This window comes from Bos grunniens, chromosome 21 (assembly GCF_055505025.1).
Source record: "Bos grunniens cultivar Pamir isolate PY7600 chromosome 21, Bosgru_T2T1.0, whole genome shotgun sequence".
Classification (NCBI taxonomy): domain Eukaryota; kingdom Metazoa; phylum Chordata; class Mammalia; order Artiodactyla; family Bovidae; genus Bos; species Bos grunniens.
Window position 1 is genome coordinate 68,501,374 of NC_141185.1, and position 27,954 is coordinate 68,529,327.

At 53.5% G+C, this 27,954-nt stretch overlaps 10 non-coding genes across 10 annotated transcripts; all 10 read right to left on the reverse strand.

Annotated features, from left to right (window-relative positions):
- Nucleotides 1–1,479: 1,479 nt before the first annotated feature.
- LOC147349902 (small nucleolar RNA SNORD116) lies at nt 1,480–1,572 on the reverse strand. Its single transcript, XR_015150663.1, has one exon. It is a non-coding gene; the product is annotated as a small nucleolar RNA SNORD116 (small nucleolar RNA).
- Nucleotides 1,573–4,211: 2,639 nt separating this feature from the next.
- LOC147349903 (small nucleolar RNA SNORD116) lies at nt 4,212–4,304 on the reverse strand. The gene has a single exon (XR_015150664.1). It is a non-coding gene; the product is annotated as a small nucleolar RNA SNORD116 (small nucleolar RNA).
- Nucleotides 4,305–6,943: 2,639 nt separating this feature from the next.
- On the reverse strand, nt 6,944–7,036 carry LOC147349904 (small nucleolar RNA SNORD116). Its single transcript, XR_015150665.1, has one exon. It is a non-coding gene; the product is annotated as a small nucleolar RNA SNORD116 (small nucleolar RNA).
- A 2,639-nt stretch (nt 7,037–9,675) lies between these two features.
- LOC147349905 (small nucleolar RNA SNORD116) lies at nt 9,676–9,768 on the reverse strand. The gene has a single exon (XR_015150666.1). It is a non-coding gene; the product is annotated as a small nucleolar RNA SNORD116 (small nucleolar RNA).
- A 2,639-nt stretch (nt 9,769–12,407) lies between these two features.
- Nucleotides 12,408–12,500, reverse strand: LOC147349906 (small nucleolar RNA SNORD116). The gene has a single exon (XR_015150667.1). It is a non-coding gene; the product is annotated as a small nucleolar RNA SNORD116 (small nucleolar RNA).
- Nucleotides 12,501–15,139: 2,639 nt separating this feature from the next.
- LOC147349907 (small nucleolar RNA SNORD116) lies at nt 15,140–15,232 on the reverse strand. Its single transcript, XR_015150668.1, has one exon. It is a non-coding gene; the product is annotated as a small nucleolar RNA SNORD116 (small nucleolar RNA).
- A 2,639-nt stretch (nt 15,233–17,871) lies between these two features.
- On the reverse strand, nt 17,872–17,964 carry LOC147349908 (small nucleolar RNA SNORD116). The gene has a single exon (XR_015150669.1). It is a non-coding gene; the product is annotated as a small nucleolar RNA SNORD116 (small nucleolar RNA).
- A 2,639-nt stretch (nt 17,965–20,603) lies between these two features.
- On the reverse strand, nt 20,604–20,696 carry LOC147349909 (small nucleolar RNA SNORD116). Its single transcript, XR_015150670.1, has one exon. It is a non-coding gene; the product is annotated as a small nucleolar RNA SNORD116 (small nucleolar RNA).
- Nucleotides 20,697–23,335: 2,639 nt separating this feature from the next.
- LOC147349910 (small nucleolar RNA SNORD116) lies at nt 23,336–23,428 on the reverse strand. Its single transcript, XR_015150723.1, has one exon. It is a non-coding gene; the product is annotated as a small nucleolar RNA SNORD116 (small nucleolar RNA).
- A 2,639-nt stretch (nt 23,429–26,067) lies between these two features.
- On the reverse strand, nt 26,068–26,160 carry LOC147349911 (small nucleolar RNA SNORD116). The gene has a single exon (XR_015150672.1). It is a non-coding gene; the product is annotated as a small nucleolar RNA SNORD116 (small nucleolar RNA).
- Between the last annotated feature and the right edge of the window lie 1,794 nt (nt 26,161–27,954).

The window sequence follows — 27,954 nt, forward strand, 5'->3', positions numbered from 1 at the left end:
TACCAGGAACCAGGGGTCACTCCCACAGAAACGGGATTCCTTTCCTGGCCAGATTATCCTCAAATCTACAGCCTGCAGGGCCCTGGGTACTGACCACACCCTAGAGAAAGCTCTCATAATGCAGGGCTTGGTCCAAATTGAATTCATTATGCAACAAAGGGCGACTCACCTAAATCTGAAGCCTCCAGGGCCTCGGCTCACAGGGACAATGAGCATCCAGCAAGACCCACAGGAAGAAGGCGGGCAACACGACCAAGGGCTCACAGATCACCAGGGATGCTTTCAGGAAGACTTCAGAAGACCTGCCAGGGAAGACCGTGGATGTGCCAGGTCTCTGCCATAGTGCCATGGGAGCTGTTGTCTCCTACACTGAGGCAGCCTTGGTATGCCAACCAATGAGCAATGTCTATCACAACTGTGGTGGTCCTCAAAGGTTGATGCCTCACTGCCAGGGGGGCAAACACATGGGTGCTATCAGGGCTGGCCGGCTGGCCCCAACCTTAGGGAATCTTGATAATTCCAGGCCGAAGGGACAAATGGCGGCCAAGGGGCATGTGTGTACACCACGTAACTACCCACTGGGCTGGTTCCTTGGCCTCTTTATTGCAACTCTTCAAGGCACCAAAGATGCCCTTTGAGAGTCCTTCTACTGGCAGTGGGACAACAAGGCCACAAAGGTCACCTTTCACCCAGCCCCCTAAGGACAAGCAATGCCCTGTCCTCTGTACCCAGCTGATGGCAGCTCCAAAAGGACCCCACTGTATTACTGAAAACAGAACAACAGTGCCTGCAAGCCTCAGCGGACATACTGTCCCAGTAAATCACACTGCACTTTTCCTCACCTGCACAAACATTCTTCTCTGGGCCTCTGGCCAACCTGCAGGAGGAATGCAGGCCTAGGACCACAGCATAGTCCATGGCGACCTCCAAGACTCAAGCATGTGACAGGAGTTGCAATTCAGGCACTGCCAAGGGCAGAAATGGGCCTATTAACTTTCACAACTGCCACCATTCCCCCAGGTCTCTGCAGCCACTGCAGCCCACATGGCACTCAGGAATCTCAGCAACCCAAAGGGATGCAACGGCGAGGGCCTCAGATCTGACCTGGGGCTCCAATCACAAACCACAGAAGCTTCATTGCTTTAGAATCGACATCACCAGAGCCCCAATTAGTGCATCTGCAGCAGGAATCAGGACAAAATGCACCTTTCCAAGCTAAGACGTCAACTGTCTTGAGGCTAGGATCTACTGCGACACCTACCACCACTGGACAAGCCAGATGGCTCTATGCTCCTCAGTGCCTTTACATGGACCTTGTATTCCAAGGGGGCCGCTAGAATATCTGTACATGGCCCCACCCTCAGACGGGAGCCTCGCAAATGGTGGTGACCTGGCTCCTCCATGCGTGTGTGTGACACAGTCGGAGACGCCCTCACTGCTAACCAGTCCCACCCTCAACCCCAAGGGAGGCAACGTGCTGGACCTCAGTTTCGATGAGGAGACGGTAGTGAGTTCTCACTCATTTTGTTCAGATTTTCCAAGGAATGCATGTGAGGGTGTCATCATCGATCCGAGCACGTGCTGGCTTGCTGCCCACCTCCTCACAGCAGCAAGGGCTGCTCCCAGGAGGAGCCAGTGACCCGAGAGTCCTCCAGCAGCCAGGGGAACTCAGAGCCCTCAGGCTTCTCAGCAAGAGGAACGGTCCCTCTATACGTACAACCACTCAGGCAGTCCCAGGAAACCTGAAATTCACGACACGTCTTGGGGCAGGAGAAGCCGTACCGTGCTGGGTGATCCAAAAAGCAGTGGCAGCAACTCGGGTGCGCCACACTTCTTGCCGGACTCCCTTGCACCTTGAGTCACTGCCTCACGGGTGGGGGTTCATCTCCTGGCTGATGGACAGTCATACCTGGCAACTTCACCTGACAAGTGGACAGAAAGCACAGGAATGCTTAAGATGTGTACTTGGTCTCTCACTAATATTGATGCAAGTGTTTCACTAGGGGAAGGCCTGTATCTGCACCCCAACTATATTGATCCTTTACAGACGACTGGTTACCTATCTTTCAAAAGAGTGCGGCAAATGAGGCTCAAGTGCATGTGGGTGTCTTTCTGACCAAGCGTGCAAGGGTAGCACGGGATTCGATGTGAGCTTGAGTGCCTGCATTCTGGTGTACCAATAAAAATGCATTCTCAGCATTTTGGGTGTGTGTCTGGAAATCTGTCTGGGTATCCAAGTCTCAGAGACCGCATGCAAAGGCCCTGCAGTATGAACATGCGTGCCACCTCCATGGAGTCCTGACCTCCCACCATCCCACGAAATGGGATGACACTTGGCATCTTCCACAAGATCCATGCAAAATTTCACTGAGGGGCTGTTGACATAGGCTCTAGGCTCCCAATCTCCATGAACCATGATCTCTGACCAACGCAGAGACCTGACTGCCCAGGGTCACCTTTGCGGAGAATCTGTGTGAATGCCACATACCCTGAGACTACGTGAGCTACTACTATAGCTCAGGGGTCCTTGTCACAAGTCCCACCTCCTACCTAACAAGAAAATTTTCCCAGACAACTGCACAGTAAGGAGAACTTGGCACTAGGGCAGATATGGCCCACTGCGCCCTCCAATAGGAAAAGAATTCAGGGCATGCGTATCTGCCTGCCAGTCAGCCCCAATCAAAGTCCAGCCTCCCCCGGAAACTGCAAGATGGAACCTGGTCATCCTCAGGTACCAGGAACCAGGGGTCACTCCCACAGAAACGGGATTCCTTTCCTGGCCAGATTATCCTCAAATCTACAGCCTGCAGGGCCCTGGGTACTGACCACACCCTAGAGAAAGCTCTCATAATGCAGGGCTTGGTCCAAATTGAATTCATTATGCAACAAAGGGCGACTCACCTAAATCTGAAGCCTCCAGGGCCTCGGCTCACAGGGACAATGAGCATCCAGCAAGACCCACAGGAAGAAGGCGGGCAACACGACCAAGGGCTCACAGATCACCAGGGATGCTTTCAGGAAGACTTCAGAAGACCTGCCAGGGAAGACCGTGGATGTGCCAGGTCTCTGCCATAGTGCCATGGGAGCTGTTGTCTCCTACACTGAGGCAGCCTTGGTATGCCAACCAATGAGCAATGTCTATCACAACTGTGGTGGTCCTCAAAGGTTGATGCCTCACTGCCAGGGGGGCAAACACATGGGTGCTATCAGGGCTGGCCGGCTGGCCCCAACCTTAGGGAATCTTGATAATTCCAGGCCGAAGGGACAAATGGCGGCCAAGGGGCATGTGTGTACACCACGTAACTACCCACTGGGCTGGTTCCTTGGCCTCTTTATTGCAACTCTTCAAGGCACCAAAGATGCCCTTTGAGAGTCCTTCTACTGGCAGTGGGACAACAAGGCCACAAAGGTCACCTTTCACCCAGCCCCCTAAGGACAAGCAATGCCCTGTCCTCTGTACCCAGCTGATGGCAGCTCCAAAAGGACCCCACTGTATTACTGAAAACAGAACAACAGTGCCTGCAAGCCTCAGCGGACATACTGTCCCAGTAAATCACACTGCACTTTTCCTCACCTGCACAAACATTCTTCTCTGGGCCTCTGGCCAACCTGCAGGAGGAATGCAGGCCTAGGACCACAGCATAGTCCATGGCGACCTCCAAGACTCAAGCATGTGACAGGAGTTGCAATTCAGGCACTGCCAAGGGCAGAAATGGGCCTATTAACTTTCACAACTGCCACCATTCCCCCAGGTCTCTGCAGCCACTGCAGCCCACATGGCACTCAGGAATCTCAGCAACCCAAAGGGATGCAACGGCGAGGGCCTCAGATCTGACCTGGGGCTCCAATCACAAACCACAGAAGCTTCATTGCTTTAGAATCGACATCACCAGAGCCCCAATTAGTGCATCTGCAGCAGGAATCAGGACAAAATGCACCTTTCCAAGCTAAGACGTCAACTGTCTTGAGGCTAGGATCTACTGCGACACCTACCACCACTGGACAAGCCAGATGGCTCTATGCTCCTCAGTGCCTTTACATGGACCTTGTATTCCAAGGGGGCCGCTAGAATATCTGTACATGGCCCCACCCTCAGACGGGAGCCTCGCAAATGGTGGTGACCTGGCTCCTCCATGCGTGTGTGTGACACAGTCGGAGACGCCCTCACTGCTAACCAGTCCCACCCTCAACCCCAAGGGAGGCAACGTGCTGGACCTCAGTTTCGATGAGGAGACGGTAGTGAGTTCTCACTCATTTTGTTCAGATTTTCCAAGGAATGCATGTGAGGGTGTCATCATCGATCCGAGCACGTGCTGGCTTGCTGCCCACCTCCTCACAGCAGCAAGGGCTGCTCCCAGGAGGAGCCAGTGACCCGAGAGTCCTCCAGCAGCCAGGGGAACTCAGAGCCCTCAGGCTTCTCAGCAAGAGGAACGGTCCCTCTATACGTACAACCACTCAGGCAGTCCCAGGAAACCTGAAATTCACGACACGTCTTGGGGCAGGAGAAGCCGTACCGTGCTGGGTGATCCAAAAAGCAGTGGCAGCAACTCGGGTGCGCCACACTTCTTGCCGGACTCCCTTGCACCTTGAGTCACTGCCTCACGGGTGGGGGTTCATCTCCTGGCTGATGGACAGTCATACCTGGCAACTTCACCTGACAAGTGGACAGAAAGCACAGGAATGCTTAAGATGTGTACTTGGTCTCTCACTAATATTGATGCAAGTGTTTCACTAGGGGAAGGCCTGTATCTGCACCCCAACTATATTGATCCTTTACAGACGACTGGTTACCTATCTTTCAAAAGAGTGCGGCAAATGAGGCTCAAGTGCATGTGGGTGTCTTTCTGACCAAGCGTGCAAGGGTAGCACGGGATTCGATGTGAGCTTGAGTGCCTGCATTCTGGTGTACCAATAAAAATGCATTCTCAGCATTTTGGGTGTGTGTCTGGAAATCTGTCTGGGTATCCAAGTCTCAGAGACCGCATGCAAAGGCCCTGCAGTATGAACATGCGTGCCACCTCCATGGAGTCCTGACCTCCCACCATCCCACGAAATGGGATGACACTTGGCATCTTCCACAAGATCCATGCAAAATTTCACTGAGGGGCTGTTGACATAGGCTCTAGGCTCCCAATCTCCATGAACCATGATCTCTGACCAACGCAGAGACCTGACTGCCCAGGGTCACCTTTGCGGAGAATCTGTGTGAATGCCACATACCCTGAGACTACGTGAGCTACTACTATAGCTCAGGGGTCCTTGTCACAAGTCCCACCTCCTACCTAACAAGAAAATTTTCCCAGACAACTGCACAGTAAGGAGAACTTGGCACTAGGGCAGATATGGCCCACTGCGCCCTCCAATAGGAAAAGAATTCAGGGCATGCGTATCTGCCTGCCAGTCAGCCCCAATCAAAGTCCAGCCTCCCCCGGAAACTGCAAGATGGAACCTGGTCATCCTCAGGTACCAGGAACCAGGGGTCACTCCCACAGAAACGGGATTCCTTTCCTGGCCAGATTATCCTCAAATCTACAGCCTGCAGGGCCCTGGGTACTGACCACACCCTAGAGAAAGCTCTCATAATGCAGGGCTTGGTCCAAATTGAATTCATTATGCAACAAAGGGCGACTCACCTAAATCTGAAGCCTCCAGGGCCTCGGCTCACAGGGACAATGAGCATCCAGCAAGACCCACAGGAAGAAGGCGGGCAACACAACCAAGGGCTCACAGATCACCAGGGATGCTTTCAGGAAGACTTCAGAAGACCTGCCAGGGAAGACCGTGGATGTGCCAGGTCTCTGCCATAGTGCCATGGGAGCTGTTGTCTCCTACACTGAGGCAGCCTTGGTATGCCAACCAATGAGCAATGTCTATCACAACTGTGGTGGTCCTCAAAGGTTGATGCCTCACTGCCAGGGGGGCAAACACATGGGTGCTATCAGGGCTGGCCGGCTGGCCCCAACCTTAGGGAATCTTGATAATTCCAGGCCGAAGGGACAAATGGCGGCCAAGGGGCATGTGTGTACACCACGTAACTACCCACTGGGCTGGTTCCTTGGCCTCTTTATTGCAACTCTTCAAGGCACCAAAGATGCCCTTTGAGAGTCCTTCTACTGGCAGTGGGACAACAAGGCCACAAAGGTCACCTTTCACCCAGCCCCCTAAGGACAAGCAATGCCCTGTCCTCTGTACCCAGCTGATGGCAGCTCCAAAAGGACCCCACTGTATTACTGAAAACAGAACAACAGTGCCTGCAAGCCTCAGCGGACATACTGTCCCAGTAAATCACACTGCACTTTTCCTCACCTGCACAAACATTCTTCTCTGGGCCTCTGGCCAACCTGCAGGAGGAATGCAGGCCTAGGACCACAGCATAGTCCATGGCGACCTCCAAGACTCAAGCATGTGACAGGAGTTGCAATTCAGGCACTGCCAAGGGCAGAAATGGGCCTATTAACTTTCACAACTGCCACCATTCCCCCAGGTCTCTGCAGCCACTGCAGCCCACATGGCACTCAGGAATCTCAGCAACCCAAAGGGATGCAACGGCGAGGGCCTCAGATCTGACCTGGGGCTCCAATCACAAACCACAGAAGCTTCATTGCTTTAGAATCGACATCACCAGAGCCCCAATTAGTGCATCTGCAGCAGGAATCAGGACAAAATGCACCTTTCCAAGCTAAGACGTCAACTGTCTTGAGGCTAGGATCTACTGCGACACCTACCACCACTGGACAAGCCAGATGGCTCTATGCTCCTCAGTGCCTTTACATGGACCTTGTATTCCAAGGGGGCCGCTAGAATATCTGTACATGGCCCCACCCTCAGACGGGAGCCTCGCAAATGGTGGTGACCTGGCTCCTCCATGCGTGTGTGTGACACAGTCGGAGACGCCCTCACTGCTAACCAGTCCCACCCTCAACCCCAAGGGAGGCAACGTGCTGGACCTCAGTTTCGATGAGGAGACGGTAGTGAGTTCTCACTCATTTTGTTCAGATTTTCCAAGGAATGCATGTGAGGGTGTCATCATCGATCCGAGCACGTGCTGGCTTGCTGCCCACCTCCTCACAGCAGCAAGGGCTGCTCCCAGGAGGAGCCAGTGACCCGAGAGTCCTCCAGCAGCCAGGGGAACTCAGAGCCCTCAGGCTTCTCAGCAAGAGGAACGGTCCCTCTATACGTACAACCACTCAGGCAGTCCCAGGAAACCTGAAATTCACGACACGTCTTGGGGCAGGAGAAGCCGTACCGTGCTGGGTGATCCAAAAAGCAGTGGCAGCAACTCGGGTGCGCCACACTTCTTGCCGGACTCCCTTGCACCTTGAGTCACTGCCTCACGGGTGGGGGTTCATCTCCTGGCTGATGGACAGTCATACCTGGCAACTTCACCTGACAAGTGGACAGAAAGCACAGGAATGCTTAAGATGTGTACTTGGTCTCTCACTAATATTGATGCAAGTGTTTCACTAGGGGAAGGCCTGTATCTGCACCCCAACTATATTGATCCTTTACAGACGACTGGTTACCTATCTTTCAAAAGAGTGCGGCAAATGAGGCTCAAGTGCATGTGGGTGTCTTTCTGACCAAGCGTGCAAGGGTAGCACGGGATTCGATGTGAGCTTGAGTGCCTGCATTCTGGTGTACCAATAAAAATGCATTCTCAGCATTTTGGGTGTGTGTCTGGAAATCTGTCTGGGTATCCAAGTCTCAGAGACCGCATGCAAAGGCCCTGCAGTATGAACATGCGTGCCACCTCCATGGAGTCCTGACCTCCCACCATCCCACGAAATGGGATGACACTTGGCATCTTCCACAAGATCCATGCAAAATTTCACTGAGGGGCTGTTGACATAGGCTCTAGGCTCCCAATCTCCATGAACCATGATCTCTGACCAACGCAGAGACCTGACTGCCCAGGGTCACCTTTGCGGAGAATCTGTGTGAATGCCACATACCCTGAGACTACGTGAGCTACTACTATAGCTCAGGGGTCCTTGTCACAAGTCCCACCTCCTACCTAACAAGAAAATTTTCCCAGACAACTGCACAGTAAGGAGAACTTGGCACTAGGGCAGATATGGCCCACTGCGCCCTCCAATAGGAAAAGAATTCAGGGCATGCGTATCTGCCTGCCAGTCAGCCCCAATCAAAGTCCAGCCTCCCCCGGAAACTGCAAGATGGAACCTGGTCATCCTCAGGTACCAGGAACCAGGGGTCACTCCCACAGAAACGGGATTCCTTTCCTGGCCAGATTATCCTCAAATCTACAGCCTGCAGGGCCCTGGGTACTGACCACACCCTAGAGAAAGCTCTCATAATGCAGGGCTTGGTCCAAATTGAATTCATTATGCAACAAAGGGCGACTCACCTAAATCTGAAGCCTCCAGGGCCTCGGCTCACAGGGACAATGAGCATCCAGCAAGACCCACAGGAAGAAGGCGGGCAACACGACCAAGGGCTCACAGATCACCAGGGATGCTTTCAGGAAGACTTCAGAAGACCTGCCAGGGAAGACCGTGGATGTGCCAGGTCTCTGCCATAGTGCCATGGGAGCTGTTGTCTCCTACACTGAGGCAGCCTTGGTATGCCAACCAATGAGCAATGTCTATCACAACTGTGGTGGTCCTCAAAGGTTGATGCCTCACTGCCAGGGGGGCAAACACATGGGTGCTATCAGGGCTGGCCGGCTGGCCCCAACCTTAGGGAATCTTGATAATTCCAGGCCGAAGGGACAAATGGCGGCCAAGGGGCATGTGTGTACACCACGTAACTACCCACTGGGCTGGTTCCTTGGCCTCTTTATTGCAACTCTTCAAGGCACCAAAGATGCCCTTTGAGAGTCCTTCTACTGGCAGTGGGACAACAAGGCCACAAAGGTCACCTTTCACCCAGCCCCCTAAGGACAAGCAATGCCCTGTCCTCTGTACCCAGCTGATGGCAGCTCCAAAAGGACCCCACTGTATTACTGAAAACAGAACAACAGTGCCTGCAAGCCTCAGCGGACATACTGTCCCAGTAAATCACACTGCACTTTTCCTCACCTGCACAAACATTCTTCTCTGGGCCTCTGGCCAACCTGCAGGAGGAATGCAGGCCTAGGACCACAGCATAGTCCATGGCGACCTCCAAGACTCAAGCATGTGACAGGAGTTGCAATTCAGGCACTGCCAAGGGCAGAAATGGGCCTATTAACTTTCACAACTGCCACCATTCCCCCAGGTCTCTGCAGCCACTGCAGCCCACATGGCACTCAGGAATCTCAGCAACCCAAAGGGATGCAACGGCGAGGGCCTCAGATCTGACCTGGGGCTCCAATCACAAACCACAGAAGCTTCATTGCTTTAGAATCGACATCACCAGAGCCCCAATTAGTGCATCTGCAGCAGGAATCAGGACAAAATGCACCTTTCCAAGCTAAGACGTCAACTGTCTTGAGGCTAGGATCTACTGCGACACCTACCACCACTGGACAAGCCAGATGGCTCTATGCTCCTCAGTGCCTTTACATGGACCTTGTATTCCAAGGGGGCCGCTAGAATATCTGTACATGGCCCCACCCTCAGACGGGAGCCTCGCAAATGGTGGTGACCTGGCTCCTCCATGCGTGTGTGTGACACAGTCGGAGACGCCCTCACTGCTAACCAGTCCCACCCTCAACCCCAAGGGAGGCAACGTGCTGGACCTCAGTTTCGATGAGGAGACGGTAGTGAGTTCTCACTCATTTTGTTCAGATTTTCCAAGGAATGCATGTGAGGGTGTCATCATCGATCCGAGCACGTGCTGGCTTGCTGCCCACCTCCTCACGGCAGCAAGGGCTGCTCCCAGGAGGAGCCAGTGACCCGAGAGTCCTCCAGCAGCCAGGGGAACTCAGAGCCCTCAGGCTTCTCAGCAAGAGGAACGGTCCCTCTATACGTACAACCACTCAGGCAGTCCCAGGAAACCTGAAATTCACGACACGTCTTGGGGCAGGAGAAGCCGTACCGTGCTGGGTGATCCAAAAAGCAGTGGCAGCAACTCGGGTGCGCCACACTTCTTGCCGGACTCCCTTGCACCTTGAGTCACTGCCTCACGGGTGGGGGTTCATCTCCTGGCTGATGGACAGTCATACCTGGCAACTTCACCTGACAAGTGGACAGAAAGCACAGGAATGCTTAAGATGTGTACTTGGTCTCTCACTAATATTGATGCAAGTGTTTCACTAGGGGAAGGCCTGTATCTGCACCCCAACTATATTGATCCTTTACAGACGACTGGTTACCTATCTTTCAAAAGAGTGCGGCAAATGAGGCTCAAGTGCATGTGGGTGTCTTTCTGACCAAGCGTGCAAGGGTAGCACGGGATTCGATGTGAGCTTGAGTGCCTGCATTCTGGTGTACCAATAAAAATGCATTCTCAGCATTTTGGGTGTGTGTCTGGAAATCTGTCTGGGTATCCAAGTCTCAGAGACCGCATGCAAAGGCCCTGCAGTATGAACATGCGTGCCACCTCCATGGAGTCCTGACCTCCCACCATCCCACGAAATGGGATGACACTTGGCATCTTCCACAAGATCCATGCAAAATTTCACTGAGGGGCTGTTGACATAGGCTCTAGGCTCCCAATCTCCATGAACCATGATCTCTGACCAACGCAGAGACCTGACTGCCCAGGGTCACCTTTGCGGAGAATCTGTGTGAATGCCACATACCCTGAGACTACGTGAGCTACTACTATAGCTCAGGGGTCCTTGTCACAAGTCCCACCTCCTACCTAACAAGAAAATTTTCCCAGACAACTGCACAGTAAGGAGAACTTGGCACTAGGGCAGATATGGCCCACTGCACCCTCCAATAGGAAAAGAATTCAGGGCATGCGTATCTGCCTGCCAGTCAGCCCCAATCAAAGTCCAGCCTCCCCCGGAAACTGCAAGATGGAACCTGGTCACCCTCAGGTACCAGGAACCAGGGGTCACTCCCACAGAAACGGGATTCCTTTCCTGGCCAGATTATCCTCAAATCTACAGCCTGCAGGGCCCTGGGTACTGACCACACCCTAGAGAAAGCTCTCATAATGCAGGGCTTGGTCCAAATTGAATTCATTATGCAACAAAGGGCGACTCACCTAAATCTGAAGCCTCCAGGGCCTCGGCTCACAGGGACAATGAGCATCCAGCAAGACCCACAGGAAGAAGGCGGGCAACACGACCAAGGGCTCACAGATCACCAGGGATGCTTTCAGGAAGACTTCAGAAGACCTGCCAGGGAAGACCGTGGATGTGCCAGGTCTCTGCCATAGTGCCATGGGAGCTGTTGTCTCCTACACTGAGGCAGCCTTGGTATGCCAACCAATGAGCAATGTCTATCACAACTGTGGTGGTCCTCAAAGGTTGATGCCTCACTGCCAGGGGGGCAAACACATGGGTGCCATCAGGGCTGGCCGGCTGGCCCCAACCTTAGGGAATCTTGATAATTCCAGGCCGAAGGGACAAATGGCGGCCAAGGGGCATGTGTGTACACCACGTAACTACCCACTGGGCTGGTTCCTTGGCCTCTTTATTGCAACTCTTCAAGGCACCAAAGATGCCCTTTGAGAGTCCTTCTACTGGCAGTGGGACAACAAGGCCACAAAGGTCACCTTTCACCCAGCCCCCTAAGGACAAGCAATGCCCTGTCCTCTGTACCCAGCTGATGGCAGCTCCAAAAGGACCCCACTGTATTACTGAAAACAGAACAACAGTGCCTGCAAGCCTCAGCGGACATACTGTCCCAGTAAATCACACTGCACTTTTCCTCACCTGCACAAACATTCTTCTCTGGGCCTCTGGCCAACCTGCAGGAGGAATGCAGGCCTAGGACCACAGCATAGTCCATGGCGACCTCCAAGACTCAAGCATGTGACAGGAGTTGCAATTCAGGCACTGCCAAGGGCAGAAATGGGCCTATTAACTTTCACAACTGCCACCATTCCCCCAGGTCTCTGCAGCCACTGCAGCCCACATGGCACTCAGGAATCTCAGCAACCCAAAGGGATGCAATGGCGAGGGCCTCAGATCTGACCTGGGGCTCCAATCACAAACCACAGAAGCTTCATTGCTTTAGAATCGACATCACCAGAGCCCCAATTAGTGCATCTGCAGCAGGAATCAGGACAAAATGCACCTTTCCAAGCTAAGACGTCAACTGTCTTGAGGCTAGGATCTACTGCGACACCTACCACCACTGGACAAGCCAGATGGCTCTATGCTCCTCAGTGCCTTTACATGGACCTTGTATTCCAAGGGGGCCGCTAGAATATCTGTACATGGCCCCACCCTCAGACGGGAGCCTCGCAAATGGTGGTGACCTGGCTCCTCCATGCGTGTGTGTGACACAGTCGGAGACGCCCTCACTGCTAACCAGTCCCACCCTCAACCCCAAGGGAGGCAACGTGCTGGACCTCAGTTTCGATGAGGAGACGGTAGTGAGTTCTCACTCATTTTGTTCAGATTTTCCAAGGAATGCATGTGAGGGTGTCATCATCGATCCGAGCACGTGCTGGCTTGCTGCCCACCTCCTCACGGCAGCAAGGGCTGCTCCCAGGAGGAGCCAGTGACCCGAGAGTCCTCCAGCAGCCAGGGGAACTCAGAGCCCTCAGGCTTCTCAGCAAGAGGAACGGTCCCTCTATACGTACAACCACTCAGGCAGTCCCAGGAAACCTGAAATTCACGACACGTCTTGGGGCAGGAGAAGCCGTACCGTGCTGGGTGATCCAAAAAGCAGTGGCAGCAACTCGGGTGCGCCACACTTCTTGCCGGACTCCCTTGCACCTTGAGTCACTGCCTCACGGGTGGGGGTTCATCTCCTGGCTGATGGACAGTCATACCTGGCAACTTCACCTGACAAGTGGACAGAAAGCACAGGAATGCTTAAGATGTGTACTTGGTCTCTCACTAATATTGATGCAAGTGTTTCACTAGGGGAAGGCCTGTATCTGCACCCCAACTATATTGATCCTTTACAGACGACTGGTTACCTATCTTTCAAAAGAGTGCGGCAAATGAGGCTCAAGTGCATGTGGGTGTCTTTCTGACCAAGCGTGCAAGGGTAGCACGGGATTCGATGTGAGCTTGAGTGCCTGCATTCTGGTGTACCAATAAAAATGCATTCTCAGCATTTTGGGTGTGTGTCTGGAAATCTGTCTGGGTATCCAAGTCTCAGAGACCGCATGCAAAGGCCCTGCAGTATGAACATGCGTGCCACCTCCATGGAGTCCTGACCTCCCACCATCCCACGAAATGGGATGACACTTGGCATCTTCCACAAGATCCATGCAAAATTTCACTGAGGGGCTGTTGACGTAGGCTCTAGGCTCCCAATCTCCATGAACCATGATCTCTGACCAACGCAGAGACCTGACTGCCCAGGGTCACCTTTGCGGAGAATCTGTGTGAATGCCACATACCCTGAGACTACGTGAGCTACTACTATAGCTCAGGGGTCCTTGTCACAAGTCCCACCTCCTACCTAACAAGAAAATTTTCCCAGACAACTGCACAGTAAGGAGAACTTGGCACTAGGGCAGATATGGCCCACTGCACCCTCCAATAGGAAAAGAATTCAGGGCATGCGTATCTGCCTGCCAGTCAGCCCCAATCAAAGTCCAGCCTCCCCCGGAAACTGCAAGATGGAACCTGGTCACCCTCAGGTACCAGGAACCAGGGGTCACTCCCACAGAAACGGGATTCCTTTCCTGGCCAGATTATCCTCAAATCTACAGCCTGCAGGGCCCTGGGTACTGACCACACCCTAGAGAAAGCTCTCATAATGCAGGGCTTGGTCCAAATTGAATTCATTATGCAACAAAGGGCGACTCACCTAAATCTGAAGCCTCCAGGGCCTCGGCTCACAGGGACAATGAGCATCCAGCAAGACCCACAGGAAGAAGGCGGGCAACACGACCAAGGGCTCACAGATCACCAGGGATGCTTTCAGGAAGACTTCAGAAGACCTGCCAGGGAAGACCGTGGATGTGCCAGGTCTCTGCCATAGTGCCATGGGAGCTGTTGTCTCCTACACTGAGGCAGCCTTGGTATGCCAACCAATGAGCAATGTCTATCACAACTGTGGTGGTCCTCAAAGGTTGATGCCTCACTGCCAGGGGGGCAAACACATGGGTGCCATCAGGGCTGGCCGGCTGGCCCCAACCTTAGGGAATCTTGATAATTCCAGGCCGAAGGGACAAATGGCGGCCAAGGGGCATGTGTGTACACCACGTAACTACCCACTGGGCTGGTTCCTTGGCCTCTTTATTGCAACTCTTCAAGGCACCAAAGATGCCCTTTGAGAGTCCTTCTACTGGCAGTGGGACAACAAGGCCACAAAGGTCACCTTTCACCCAGCCCCCTAAGGACAAGCAATGCCCTGTCCTCTGTACCCAGCTGATGGCAGCTCCAAAAGGACCCCACTGTATTACTGAAAACAGAACAACAGTGCCTGCAAGCCTCAGCGGACATACTGTCCCAGTAAATCACACTGCACTTTTCCTCACCTGCACAAACATTCTTCTCTGGGCCTCTGGCCAACCTGCAGGAGGAATGCAGGCCTAGGACCACAGCATAGTCCATGGCGACCTCCAAGACTCAAGCATGTGACAGGAGTTGCAATTCAGGCACTGCCAAGGGCAGAAATGGGCCTATTAACTTTCACAACTGCCACCATTCCCCCAGGTCTCTGCAGCCACTGCAGCCCACATGGCACTCAGGAATCTCAGCAACCCAAAGGGATGCAACGGCGAGGGCCTCAGATCTGACCTGGGGCTCCAATCACAAACCACAGAAGCTTCATTGCTTTAGAATCGACATCACCAGAGCCCCAATTAGTGCATCTGCAGCAGGAATCAGGACAAAATGCACCTTTCCAAGCTAAGACGTCAACTGTCTTGAGGCTAGGATCTACTGCGACACCTACCACCACTGGACAAGCCAGATGGCTCTATGCTCCTCAGTGCCTTTACATGGACCTTGTATTCCAAGGGGGCCGCTAGAATATCTGTACATGGCCCCACCCTCAGACGGGAGCCTCGCAAATGGTGGTGACCTGGCTCCTCCATGCGTGTGTGTGACACAGTCGGAGACGCCCTCACTGCTAACCAGTCCCACCCTCAACCCCAAGGGAGGCAACGTGCTGGACCTCAGTTTCGATGAGGAGACGGTAGTGAGTTCTCACTCATTTTGTTCAGATTTTCCAAGGAATGCATGTGAGGGTGTCATCATCGATCCGAGCACGTGCTGGCTTGCTGCCCACCTCCTCACGGCAGCAAGGGCTGCTCCCAGGAGGAGCCAGTGACCCGAGAGTCCTCCAGCAGCCAGGGGAACTCAGAGCCCTCAGGCTTCTCAGCAAGAGGAACGGTCCCTCTATACGTACAACCACTCAGGCAGTCCCAGGAAACCTGAAATTCACGACACGTCTTGGGGCAGGAGAAGCCGTACCGTGCTGGGTGATCCAAAAAGCAGTGGCAGCAACTCGGGTGCGCCACACTTCTTGCCGGACTCCCTTGCACCTTGAGTCACTGCCTCACGGGTGGGGGTTCATCTCCTGGCTGATGGACAGTCATACCTGGCAACTTCACCTGACAAGTGGACAGAAAGCACAGGAATGCTTAAGATGTGTACTTGGTCTCTCACTAATATTGATGCAAGTGTTTCACTAGGGGAAGGCCTGTATCTGCACCCCAACTATATTGATCCTTTACAGACGACTGGTTACCTATCTTTCAAAAGAGTGCGGCAAATGAGGCTCAAGTGCATGTGGGTGTCTTTCTGACCAAGCGTGCAAGGGTAGCACGGGATTCGATGTGAGCTTGAGTGCCTGCATTCTGGTGTACCAATAAAAATGCATTCTCAGCATTTTGGGTGTGTGTCTGGAAATCTGTCTGGGTATCCAAGTCTCAGAGACCGCATGCAAAGGCCCTGCAGTATGAACATGCGTGCCACCTCCATGGAGTCCTGACCTCCCACCATCCCACGAAATGGGATGACACTTGGCATCTTCCACAAGATCCATGCAAAATTTCACTGAGGGGCTGTTGACGTAGGCTCTAGGCTCCCAATCTCCATGAACCATGATCTCTGACCAACGCAGAGACCTGACTGCCCAGGGTCACCTTTGCGGAGAATCTGTGTGAATGCCACATACCCTGAGACTACGTGAGCTACTACTATAGCTCAGGGGTCCTTGTCACAAGTCCCACCTCCTACCTAACAAGAAAATTTTCCCAGACAACTGCACAGTAAGGAGAACTTGGCACTAGGGCAGATATGGCCCACTGCACCCTCCAATAGGAAAAGAATTCAGGGCATGCGTATCTGCCTGCCAGTCAGCCCCAATCAAAGTCCAGCCTCCCCCGGAAACTGCAAGATGGAACCTGGTCACCCTCAGGTACCAGGAACCAGGGGTCACTCCCACAGAAACGGGATTCCTTTCCTGGCCAGATTATCCTCAAATCTACAGCCTGCAGGGCCCTGGGTACTGACCACACCCTAGAGAAAGCTCTCATAATGCAGGGCTTGGTCCAAATTGAATTCATTATGCAACAAAGGGCGACTCACCTAAATCTGAAGCCTCCAGGGCCTCGGCTCACAGGGACAATGAGCATCCAGCAAGACCCACAGGAAGAAGGCGGGCAACACGACCAAGGGCTCACAGATCACCAGGGATGCTTTCAGGAAGACTTCAGAAGACCTGCCAGGGAAGACCGTGGATGTGCCAGGTCTCTGCCATAGTGCCATGGGAGCTGTTGTCTCCTACACTGAGGCAGCCTTGGTATGCCAACCAATGAGCAATGTCTATCACAACTGTGGTGGTCCTCAAAGGTTGATGCCTCACTGCCAGGGGGGCAAACACATGGGTGCCATCAGGGCTGGCCGGCTGGCCCCAACCTTAGGGAATCTTGATAATTCCAGGCCGAAGGGACAAATGGCGGCCAAGGGGCATGTGTGTACACCACGTAACTACCCACTGGGCTGGTTCCTTGGCCTCTTTATTGCAACTCTTCAAGGCACCAAAGATGCCCTTTGAGAGTCCTTCTACTGGCAGTGGGACAACAAGGCCACAAAGGTCACCTTTCACCCAGCCCCCTAAGGACAAGCAATGCCCTGTCCTCTGTACCCAGCTGATGGCAGCTCCAAAAGGACCCCACTGTATTACTGAAAACAGAACAACAGTGCCTGCAAGCCTCAGCGGACATACTGTCCCAGTAAATCACACTGCACTTTTCCTCACCTGCACAAACATTCTTCTCTGGGCCTCTGGCCAACCTGCAGGAGGAATGCAGGCCTAGGACCACAGCATAGTCCATGGCGACCTCCAAGACTCAAGCATGTGACAGGAGTTGCAATTCAGGCACTGCCAAGGGCAGAAACGGGCCTATTAACTTTCACAACTGCCACCATTCCCCCAGGTCTCTGCAGCCACTGCAGCCCACATGGCACTCAGGAATCTCAGCAACCCAAAGGGATGCAACGGCGAGGGCCTCAGATCTGACCTGGGGCTCCAATCACAAACCACAGAAGCTTCATTGCTTTAGAATCGACATCACCAGAGCCCCAATTAGTGCATCTGCAGCAGGAATCAGGACAAAATGCACCTTTCCAAGCTAAGACGTCAACTGTCTTGAGGCTAGGATCTACTGCGACACCTACCACCACTGGACAAGCCAGATGGCTCTATGCTCCTCAGTGCCTTTACATGGACCTTGTATTCCAAGGGGGCCGCTAGAATATCTGTACATGGCCCCACCCTCAGACGGGAGCCTCGCAAATGGTGGTGACCTGGCTCCTCCATGCGTGTGTGTGACACAGTCGGAGACGCCCTCACTGCTAACCAGTCCCACCCTCAACCCCAAGGGAGGCAACGTGCTGGACCTCAGTTTCGATGAGGAGACGGTAGTGAGTTCTCACTCATTTTGTTCAGATTTTCCAAGGAATGCATGTGAGGGTGTCATCATCGATCCGAGCACGTGCTGGCTTGCTGCCCACCTCCTCACGGCAGCAAGGGCTGCTCCCAGGAGGAGCCAGTGACCCGAGAGTCCTCCAGCAGCCAGGGGAACTCAGAGCCCTCAGGCTTCTCAGCAAGAGGAACGGTCCCTCTATACGTACAACCACTCAGGCAGTCCCAGGAAACCTGAAATTCACGACACGTCTTGGGGCAGGAGAAGCCGTACCGTGCTGGGTGATCCAAAAAGCAGTGGCAGCAACTCGGGTGCGCCACACTTCTTGCCGGACTCCCTTGCACCTTGAGTCACTGCCTCACGGGTGGGGGTTCATCTCCTGGCTGATGGACAGTCATACCTGGCAACTTCACCTGACAAGTGGACAGAAAGCGCAGGAATGCTTAAGATGTGTACTTGGTCTCTCACTAATATTGATGCAAGTGTTTCACTAGGGGAAGGCCTGTATCTGCACCCCAACTATATTGATCCTTTACAGACGACTGGTTACCTATCTTTCAAAAGAGTGCGGCAAATGAGGCTCAAGTGCATGTGGGTGTCTTTCTGACCAAGCGTGCAAGGGTAGCACGGGATTCGATGTGAGCTTGAGTGCCTGCATTCTGGTGTACCAATAAAAATGCATTCTCAGCATTTTGGGTGTGTGTCTGGAAATCTGTCTGGGTATCCAAGTCTCAGAGACCGCATGCAAAGGCCCTGCAGTATGAACATGCGTGCCACCTCCATGGAGTCCTGACCTCCCACCATCCCACGAAATGGGATGACACTTGGCATCTTCCACAAGATCCATGCAAAATTTCACTGAGGGGCTGTTGACGTAGGCTCTAGGCTCCCAATCTCCATGAACCATGATCTCTGACCAACGCAGAGACCTGACTGCCCAGGGTCACCTTTGCGGAGAATCTGTGTGAATGCCACATACCCTGAGACTACGTGAGCTACTACTATAGCTCAGGGGTCCTTGTCACAAGTCCCACCTCCTACCTAACAAGAAAATTTTCCCAGACAACTGCACAGTAAGGAGAACTTGGCACTAGGGCAGATATGGCCCACTGCACCCTCCAATAGGAAAAGAATTCAGGGCATGCGTATCTGCCTGCCAGTCAGCCCCAATCAAAGTCCAGCCTCCCCCGGAAACTGCAAGATGGAACCTGGTCACCCTCAGGTACCAGGAACCAGGGGTCACTCCCACAGAAACGGGATTCCTTTCCTGGCCAGATTATCCTCAAATCTACAGCCTGCAGGGCCCTGGGTACTGACCACACCCTAGAGAAAGCTCTCATAATGCAGGGCTTGGTCCAAATTGAATTCATTATGCAACAAAGGGCGACTCACCTAAATCTGAAGCCTCCAGGGCCTCGGCTCACAGGGACAATGAGCATCCAGCAAGACCCACAGGAAGAAGGCGGGCAACACGACCAAGGGCTCACAGATCACCAGGGATGCTTTCAGGAAGACTTCAGAAGACCTGCCAGGGAAGACCGTGGATGTGCCAGGTCTCTGCCATAGTGCCATGGGAGCTGTTGTCTCCTACACTGAGGCAGCCTTGGTATGCCAACCAATGAGCAATGTCTATCACAACTGTGGTGGTCCTCAAAGGTTGATGCCTCACTGCCAGGGGGGCAAACACATGGGTGCCATCAGGGCTGGCCGGCTGGCCCCAACCTTAGGGAATCTTGATAATTCCAGGCCGAAGGGACAAATGGCGGCCAAGGGGCATGTGTGTACACCACGTAACTACCCACTGGGCTGGTTCCTTGGCCTCTTTATTGCAACTCTTCAAGGCACCAAAGATGCCCTTTGAGAGTCCTTCTACTGGCAGTGGGACAACAAGGCCACAAAGGTCACCTTTCACCCAGCCCCCTAAGGACAAGCAATGCCCTGTCCTCTGTACCCAGCTGATGGCAGCTCCAAAAGGACCCCACTGTATTACTGAAAACAGAACAACAGTGCCTGCAAGCCTCAGCGGACATACTGTCCCAGTAAATCACACTGCACTTTTCCTCACCTGCACAAACATTCTTCTCTGGGCCTCTGGCCAACCTGCAGGAGGAATGCAGGCCTAGGACCACAGCATAGTCCATGGCGACCTCCAAGACTCAAGCATGTGACAGGAGTTGCAATTCAGGCACTGCCAAGGGCAGAAACGGGCCTATTAACTTTCACAACTGCCACCATTCCCCCAGGTCTCTGCAGCCACTGCAGCCCACATGGCACTCAGGAATCTCAGCAACCCAAAGGGATGCAACGGCGAGGGCCTCAGATCTGACCTGGGGCTCCAATCACAAACCACAGAAGCTTCATTGCTTTAGAATCGACATCACCAGAGCCCCAATTAGTGCATCTGCAGCAGGAATCAGGACAAAATGCACCTTTCCAAGCTAAGACGTCAACTGTCTTGAGGCTAGGATCTACTGCGACACCTACCACCACTGGACAAGCCAGATGGCTCTATGCTCCTCAGTGCCTTTACATGGACCTTGTATTCCAAGGGGGCCGCTAGAATATCTGTACATGGCCCCACCCTCAGACGGGAGCCTCGCAAATGGTGGTGACCTGGCTCCTCCATGCGTGTGTGTGACACAGTCGGAGACGCCCTCACTGCTAACCAGTCCCACCCTCAACCCCAAGGGAGGCAACGTGCTGGACCTCAGTTTCGATGAGGAGACGGTAGTGAGTTCTCACTCATTTTGTTCAGATTTTCCAAGGAATGCATGTGAGGGTGTCATCATCGATCCGAGCACGTGCTGGCTTGCTGCCCACCTCCTCACGGCAGCAAGGGCTGCTCCCAGGAGGAGCCAGTGACCCGAGAGTCCTCCAGCAGCCAGGGGAACTCAGAGCCCTCAGGCTTCTCAGCAAGAGGAACGGTCCCTCTATACGTACAACCACTCAGGCAGTCCCAGGAAACCTGAAATTCACGACACGTCTTGGGGCAGGAGAAGCCGTACCGTGCTGGGTGATCCAAAAAGCAGTGGCAGCAACTCGGGTGCGCCACACTTCTTGCCGGACTCCCTTGCACCTTGAGTCACTGCCTCACGGGTGGGGGTTCATCTCCTGGCTGATGGACAGTCATACCTGGCAACTTCACCTGACAAGTGGACAGAAAGCACAGGAATGCTTAAGATGTGTACTTGGTCTCTCACTAATATTGATGCAAGTGTTTCACTAGGGGAAGGCCTGTATCTGCACCCCAACTATATTGATCCTTTACAGACGACTGGTTACCTATCTTTCAAAAGAGTGCGGCAAATGAGGCTCAAGTGCATGTGGGTGTCTTTCTGACCAAGCGTGCAAGGGTAGCACGGGATTCGATGTGAGCTTGAGTGCCTGCATTCTGGTGTACCAATAAAAATGCATTCTCAGCATTTTGGGTGTGTGTCTGGAAATCTGTCTGGGTATCCAAGTCTCAGAGACCGCATGCAAAGGCCCTGCAGTATGAACATGCGTGCCACCTCCATGGAGTCCTGACCTCCCACCATCCCACGAAATGGGATGACACTTGGCATCTTCCACAAGATCCATGCAAAATTTCACTGAGGGGCTGTTGACGTAGGCTCTAGGCTCCCAATCTCCATGAACCATGATCTCTGACCAACGCAGAGACCTGACTGCCCAGGGTCACCTTTGCGGAGAATCTGTGTGAATGCCACATACCCTGAGACTACGTGAGCTACTACTATAGCTCAGGGGTCCTTGTCACAAGTCCCACCTCCTACCTAACAAGAAAATTTTCCCAGACAACTGCACAGTAAGGAGAACTTGGCACTAGGGCAGATATGGCCCACTGCACCCTCCAATAGGAAAAGAATTCAGGGCATGCGTATCTGCCTGCCAGTCAGCCCCAATCAAAGTCCAGCCTCCCCCGGAAACTGCAAGATGGAACCTGGTCACCCTCAGGTACCAGGAACCAGGGGTCACTCCCACAGAAACGGGATTCCTTTCCTGGCCAGATTATCCTCAAATCTACAGCCTGCAGGGCCCTGGGTACTGACCACACCCTAGAGAAAGCTCTCATAATGCAGGGCTTGGTCCAAATTGAATTCATTATGCAACAAAGGGCGACTCACCTAAATCTGAAGCCTCCAGGGCCTCGGCTCACAGGGACAATGAGCATCCAGCAAGACCCACAGGAAGAAGGCGGGCAACACGACCAAGGGCTCACAGATCACCAGGGATGCTTTCAGGAAGACTTCAGAAGACCTGCCAGGGAAGACCGTGGATGTGCCAGGTCTCTGCCATAGTGCCATGGGAGCTGTTGTCTCCTACACTGAGGCAGCCTTGGTATGCCAACCAATGAGCAATGTCTATCACAACTGTGGTGGTCCTCAAAGGTTGATGCCTCACTGCCAGGGGGGCAAACACATGGGTGCCATCAGGGCTGGCCGGCTGGCCCCAACCTTAGGGAATCTTGATAATTCCAGGCCGAAGGGACAAATGGCGGCCAAGGGGCATGTGTGTACACCACGTAACTACCCACTGGGCTGGTTCCTTGGCCTCTTTATTGCAACTCTTCAAGGCACCAAAGATGCCCTTTGAGAGTCCTTCTACTGGCAGTGGGACAACAAGGCCACAAAGGTCACCTTTCACCCAGCCCCCTAAGGACAAGCAATGCCCTGTCCTCTGTACCCAGCTGATGGCAGCTCCAAAAGGACCCCACTGTATTACTGAAAACAGAACAACAGTGCCTGCAAGCCTCAGCGGACATACTGTCCCAGTAAATCACACTGCACTTTTCCTCACCTGCACAAACATTCTTCTCTGGGCCTCTGGCCAACCTGCAGGAGGAATGCAGGCCTAGGACCACAGCATAGTCCATGGCGACCTCCAAGACTCAAGCATGTGACAGGAGTTGCAATTCAGGCACTGCCAAGGGCAGAAACGGGCCTATTAACTTTCACAACTGCCACCATTCCCCCAGGTCTCTGCAGCCACTGCAGCCCACATGGCACTCAGGAATCTCAGCAACCCAAAGGGATGCAACGGCGAGGGCCTCAGATCTGACCTGGGGCTCCAATCACAAACCACAGAAGCTTCATTGCTTTAGAATCGACATCACCAGAGCCCCAATTAGTGCATCTGCAGCAGGAATCAGGACAAAATGCACCTTTCCAAGCTAAGACGTCAACTGTCTTGAGGCTAGGATCTACTGCGACACCTACCACCACTGGACAAGCCAGATGGCTCTATGCTCCTCAGTGCCTTTACATGGACCTTGTATTCCAAGGGGGCCGCTAGAATATCTGTACATGGCCCCACCCTCAGACGGGAGCCTCGCAAATGGTGGTGACCTGGCTCCTCCATGCGTGTGTGTGACACAGTCGGAGACGCCCTCACTGCTAACCAGTCCCACCCTCAACCCCAAGGGAGGCAACGTGCTGGACCTCAGTTTCGATGAGGAGACGGTAGTGAGTTCTCACTCATTTTGTTCAGATTTTCCAAGGAATGCACGTGAGGGTGTCATCATCGATCCGAGCACGTGCTGGCTTGCTGCCCACCTCCTCACGGCAGCAAGGGCTGCTCCCAGGAGGAGCCAGTGACCCGAGAGTCCTCCAGCAGCCAGGGGAACTCAGAGCCCTCAGGCTTCTCAGCAAGAGGAACGGTCCCTCTATACGTACAACCACTCAGGCAGTCCCAGGAAACCTGAAATTCACGACACGTCTTGGGGCAGGAGAAGCCGTACCGTGCTGGGTGATCCAAAAAGCAGTGGCAGCAACTCGGGTGCGCCACACTTCTTGCCGGACTCCCTTGCACCTTGAGTCACTGCCTCACGGGTGGGGGTTCATCTCCTGGCTGATGGACAGTCATACCTGGCAACTTCACCTGACAAGTGGACAGAAAGCACAGGAATGCTTAAGATGTGTACTTGGTCTCTCACTAATATTGATGCAAGTGTTTCACTAGGGGAAGGCCTGTATCTGCACCCCAACTATATTGATCCTTTACAGACGACTGGTTACCTATCTTTCAAAAGAGTGCGGCAAATGAGGCTCAAGTGCATGTGGGTGTCTTTCTGACCAAGCGTGCAAGGGTAGCACGGGATTCGATGTGAGCTTGAGTGCCTGCATTCTGGTGTACCAATAAAAATGCATTCTCAGCATTTTGGGTGTGTGTCTGGAAATCTGTCTGGGTATCCAAGTCTCAGAGACCGCATGCAAAGGCCCTGCAGTATGAACATGCGTGCCACCTCCATGGAGTCCTGACCTCCCACCATCCCACGAAATGGGATGACACTTGGCATCTTCCACAAGATCCATGCAAAATTTCACTGAGGGGCTGTTGACGTAGGCTCTAGGCTCCCAATCTCCATGAACCATGATCTCTGACCAACGCAGAGACCTGACTGCCCAGGGTCACCTTTGCGGAGAATCTGTGTGAATGCCACATACCCTGAGACTACGTGAGCTACTACTATAGCTCAGGGGTCCTTGTCACAAGTCCCACCTCCTACCTAACAAGAAAATTTTCCCAGACAACTGCACAGTAAGGAGAACTTGGCACTAGGGCAGATATGGCCCACTGCACCCTCCAATAGGAAAAGAATTCAGGGCATGCGTATCTGCCTGCCAGTCAGCCCCAATCAAAGTCCAGCCTCCCCCGGAAACTGCAAGATGGAACCTGGTCACCCTCAGGTACCAGGAACCAGGGGTCACTCCCACAGAAACGGGATTCCTTTCCTGGCCAGATTATCCTCAAATCTACAGCCTGCAGGGCCCTGGGTACTGACCACACCCTAGAGAAAGCTCTCATAATGCAGGGCTTGGTCCAAATTGAATTCATTATGCAACAAAGGGCGACTCACCTAAATCTGAAGCCTCCAGGGCCTCGGCTCACAGGGACAATGAGCATCCAGCAAGACCCACAGGAAGAAGGCGGGCAACACGACCAAGGGCTCACAGATCACCAGGGATGCTTTCAGGAAGACTTCAGAAGACCTGCCAGGGAAGACCGTGGATGTGCCAGGTCTCTGCCATAGTGCCATGGGAGCTGTTGTCTCCTACACTGAGGCAGCCTTGGTATGCCAACCAATGAGCAATGTCTATCACAACTGTGGTGGTCCTCAAAGGTTGATGCCTCACTGCCAGGGGGGCAAACACATGGGTGCCATCAGGGCTGGCCGGCTGGCCCCAACCTTAGGGAATCTTGATAATTCCAGGCCGAAGGGACAAATGGCGGCCAAGGGGCATGTGTGTACACCACGTAACTACCCACTGGGCTGGTTCCTTGGCCTCTTTATTGCAACTCTTCAAGGCACCAAAGATGCCCTTTGAGAGTCCTTCTACTGGCAGTGGGACAACAAGGCCACAAAGGTCACCTTTCACCCAGCCCCCTAAGGACAAGCAATGCCCTGTCCTCTGTACCCAGCTGATGGCAGCTCCAAAAGGACCCCACTGTATTACTGAAAACAGAACAACAGTGCCTGCAAGCCTCAGCGGACATACTGTCCCAGTAAATCACACTGCACTTTTCCTCACCTGCACAAACATTCTTCTCTGGGCCTCTGGCCAACCTGCAGGAGGAATGCAGGCCTAGGACCACAGCATAGTCCATGGCGACCTCCAAGACTCAAGCATGTGACAGGAGTTGCAATTCAGGCACTGCCAAGGGCAGAAACGGGCCTATTAACTTTCACAACTGCCACCATTCCCCCAGGTCTCTGCAGCCACTGCAGCCCACATGGCACTCAGGAATCTCAGCAACCCAAAGGGATGCAACGGCGAGGGCCTCAGATCTGACCTGGGGCTCCAATCACAAACCACAGAAGCTTCATTGCTTTAGAATCGACATCACCAGAGCCCCAATTAGTGCATCTGCAGCAGGAATCAGGACAAAATGCACCTTTCCAAGCTAAGACGTCAACTGTCTTGAGGCTAGGATCTACTGCGACACCTACCACCACTGGACAAGCCAGATGGCTCTATGCTCCTCAGTGCCTTTACATGGACCTTGTATTCCAAGGGGGCCGCTAGAATATCTGTACATGGCCCCACCCTCAGACGGGAGCCTCGCAAATGGTGGTGACCTGGCTCCTCCATGCGTGTGTGTGACACAGTCGGAGACGCCCTCACTGCTAACCAGTCCCACCCTCAACCCCAAGGGAGGCAACGTGCTGGACCTCAGTTTCGATGAGGAGACGGTAGTGAGTTCTCACTCATTTTGTTCAGATTTTCCAAGGAATGCATGTGAGGGTGTCATCATCGATCCGAGCACGTGCTGGCTTGCTGCCCACCTCCTCACGGCAGCAAGGGCTGCTCCCAGGAGGAGCCAGTGACCCGAGAGTCCTCCAGCAGCCAGGGGAACTCAGAGCCCTCAGGCTTCTCAGCAAGAGGAACGGTCCCTCTATACGTACAACCACTCAGGCAGTCCCAGGAAACCTGAAATTCACGACACGTCTTGGGGCAGGAGAAGCCGTACCGTGCTGGGTGATCCAAAAAGCAGTGGCAGCAACTCGGGTGCGCCACACTTCTTGCCGGACTCCCTTGCACCTTGAGTCACTGCCTCACGGGTGGGGGTTCATCTCCTGGCTGATGGACAGTCATACCTGGCAACTTCACCTGACAAGTGGACAGAAAGCGCAGGAATGCTTAAGATGTGTACTTGGTCTCTCACTAATATTGATGCAAGTGTTTCACTAGGGGAAGGCCTGTATCTGCACCCCAACTATATTGATCCTTTACAGACGACTGGTTACCTATCTTTCAAAAGAGTGCGGCAAATGAGGCTCAAGTGCATGTGGGTGTCTTTCTGACCAAGCGTGCAAGGGTAGCACGGGATTCGATGTGAGCTTGAGTGCCTGCATTCTGGTGTACCAATAAAAATGCATTCTCAGCATTTTGGGTGTGTGTCTGGAAATCTGTCTGGGTATCCAAGTCTCAGAGACCGCATGCAAAGGCCCTGCAGTATGAACATGCGTGCCACCTCCATGGAGTCCTGACCTCCCACCATCCCACGAAATGGGATGACACTTGGCATCTTCCACAAGATCCATGCAAAATTTCACTGAGGGGCTGTTGACGTAGGCTCTAGGCTCCCAATCTCCATGAACCATGATCTCTGACCAACGCAGAGACCTGACTGCCCAGGGTCACCTTTGCGGAGAATCTGTGTGAATGCCACATACCCTGAGACTACGTGAGCTACTACTATAGCTCAGGGGTCCTTGTCACAAGTCCCACCTCCTACCTAACAAGAAAATTTTCCCAGACAACTGCACAGTAAGGAGAACTTGGCACTAGGGCAGATATGGCCCACTGCGCCCTCCAATAGGAAAAGAATTCAGGGCATGCGTATCTGCCTGCCAGTCAGCCCCAATCAAAGTCCAGCCTCCCCCGGAAACTGCAAGATGGAACCTGGTCACCCTCAGGTACCAGGAACCAGGGGTCACTCCCACAGAAACGGGATTCCTTTCCTGGCCAGATTATCCTCAAATCTACAGCCTGCAGGGCCCTGGGTACTGACCACACCCTAGAGAAAGCTCTCATAATGCAGGGCTTGGTCCAAATTGAATTCATTATGCAACAAAGGGCGACTCACCTAAATCTGAAGCCTCCAGGGCCTCGGCTCACAGGGACAATGAGCATCCAGCAAGACCCACAGGAAGAAGGCGGGCAACACGACCAAGGGCTCACAGATCACCAGGGATGCTTTCAGGAAGACTTCAGAAGACCTGCCAGGGAAGACCGTGGATGTGCCAGGTCTCTGCCATAGTGCCATGGGAGCTGTTGTCTCCTACACTGAGGCAGCCTTGGTATGCCAACCAATGAGCAATGTCTATCACAACTGTGGTGGTCCTCAAAGGTTGATGCCTCACTGCCAGGGGGGCAAACACATGGGTGCCATCAGGGCTGGCCGGCTGGCCCCAACCTTAGGGAATCTTGATAATTCCAGGCCGAAGGGACAAATGGCGGCCAAGGGGCATGTGTGTACACCACGTAACTACCCACTGGGCTGGTTCCTTGGCCTCTTTATTGCAACTCTTCAAGGCACCAAAGATGCCCT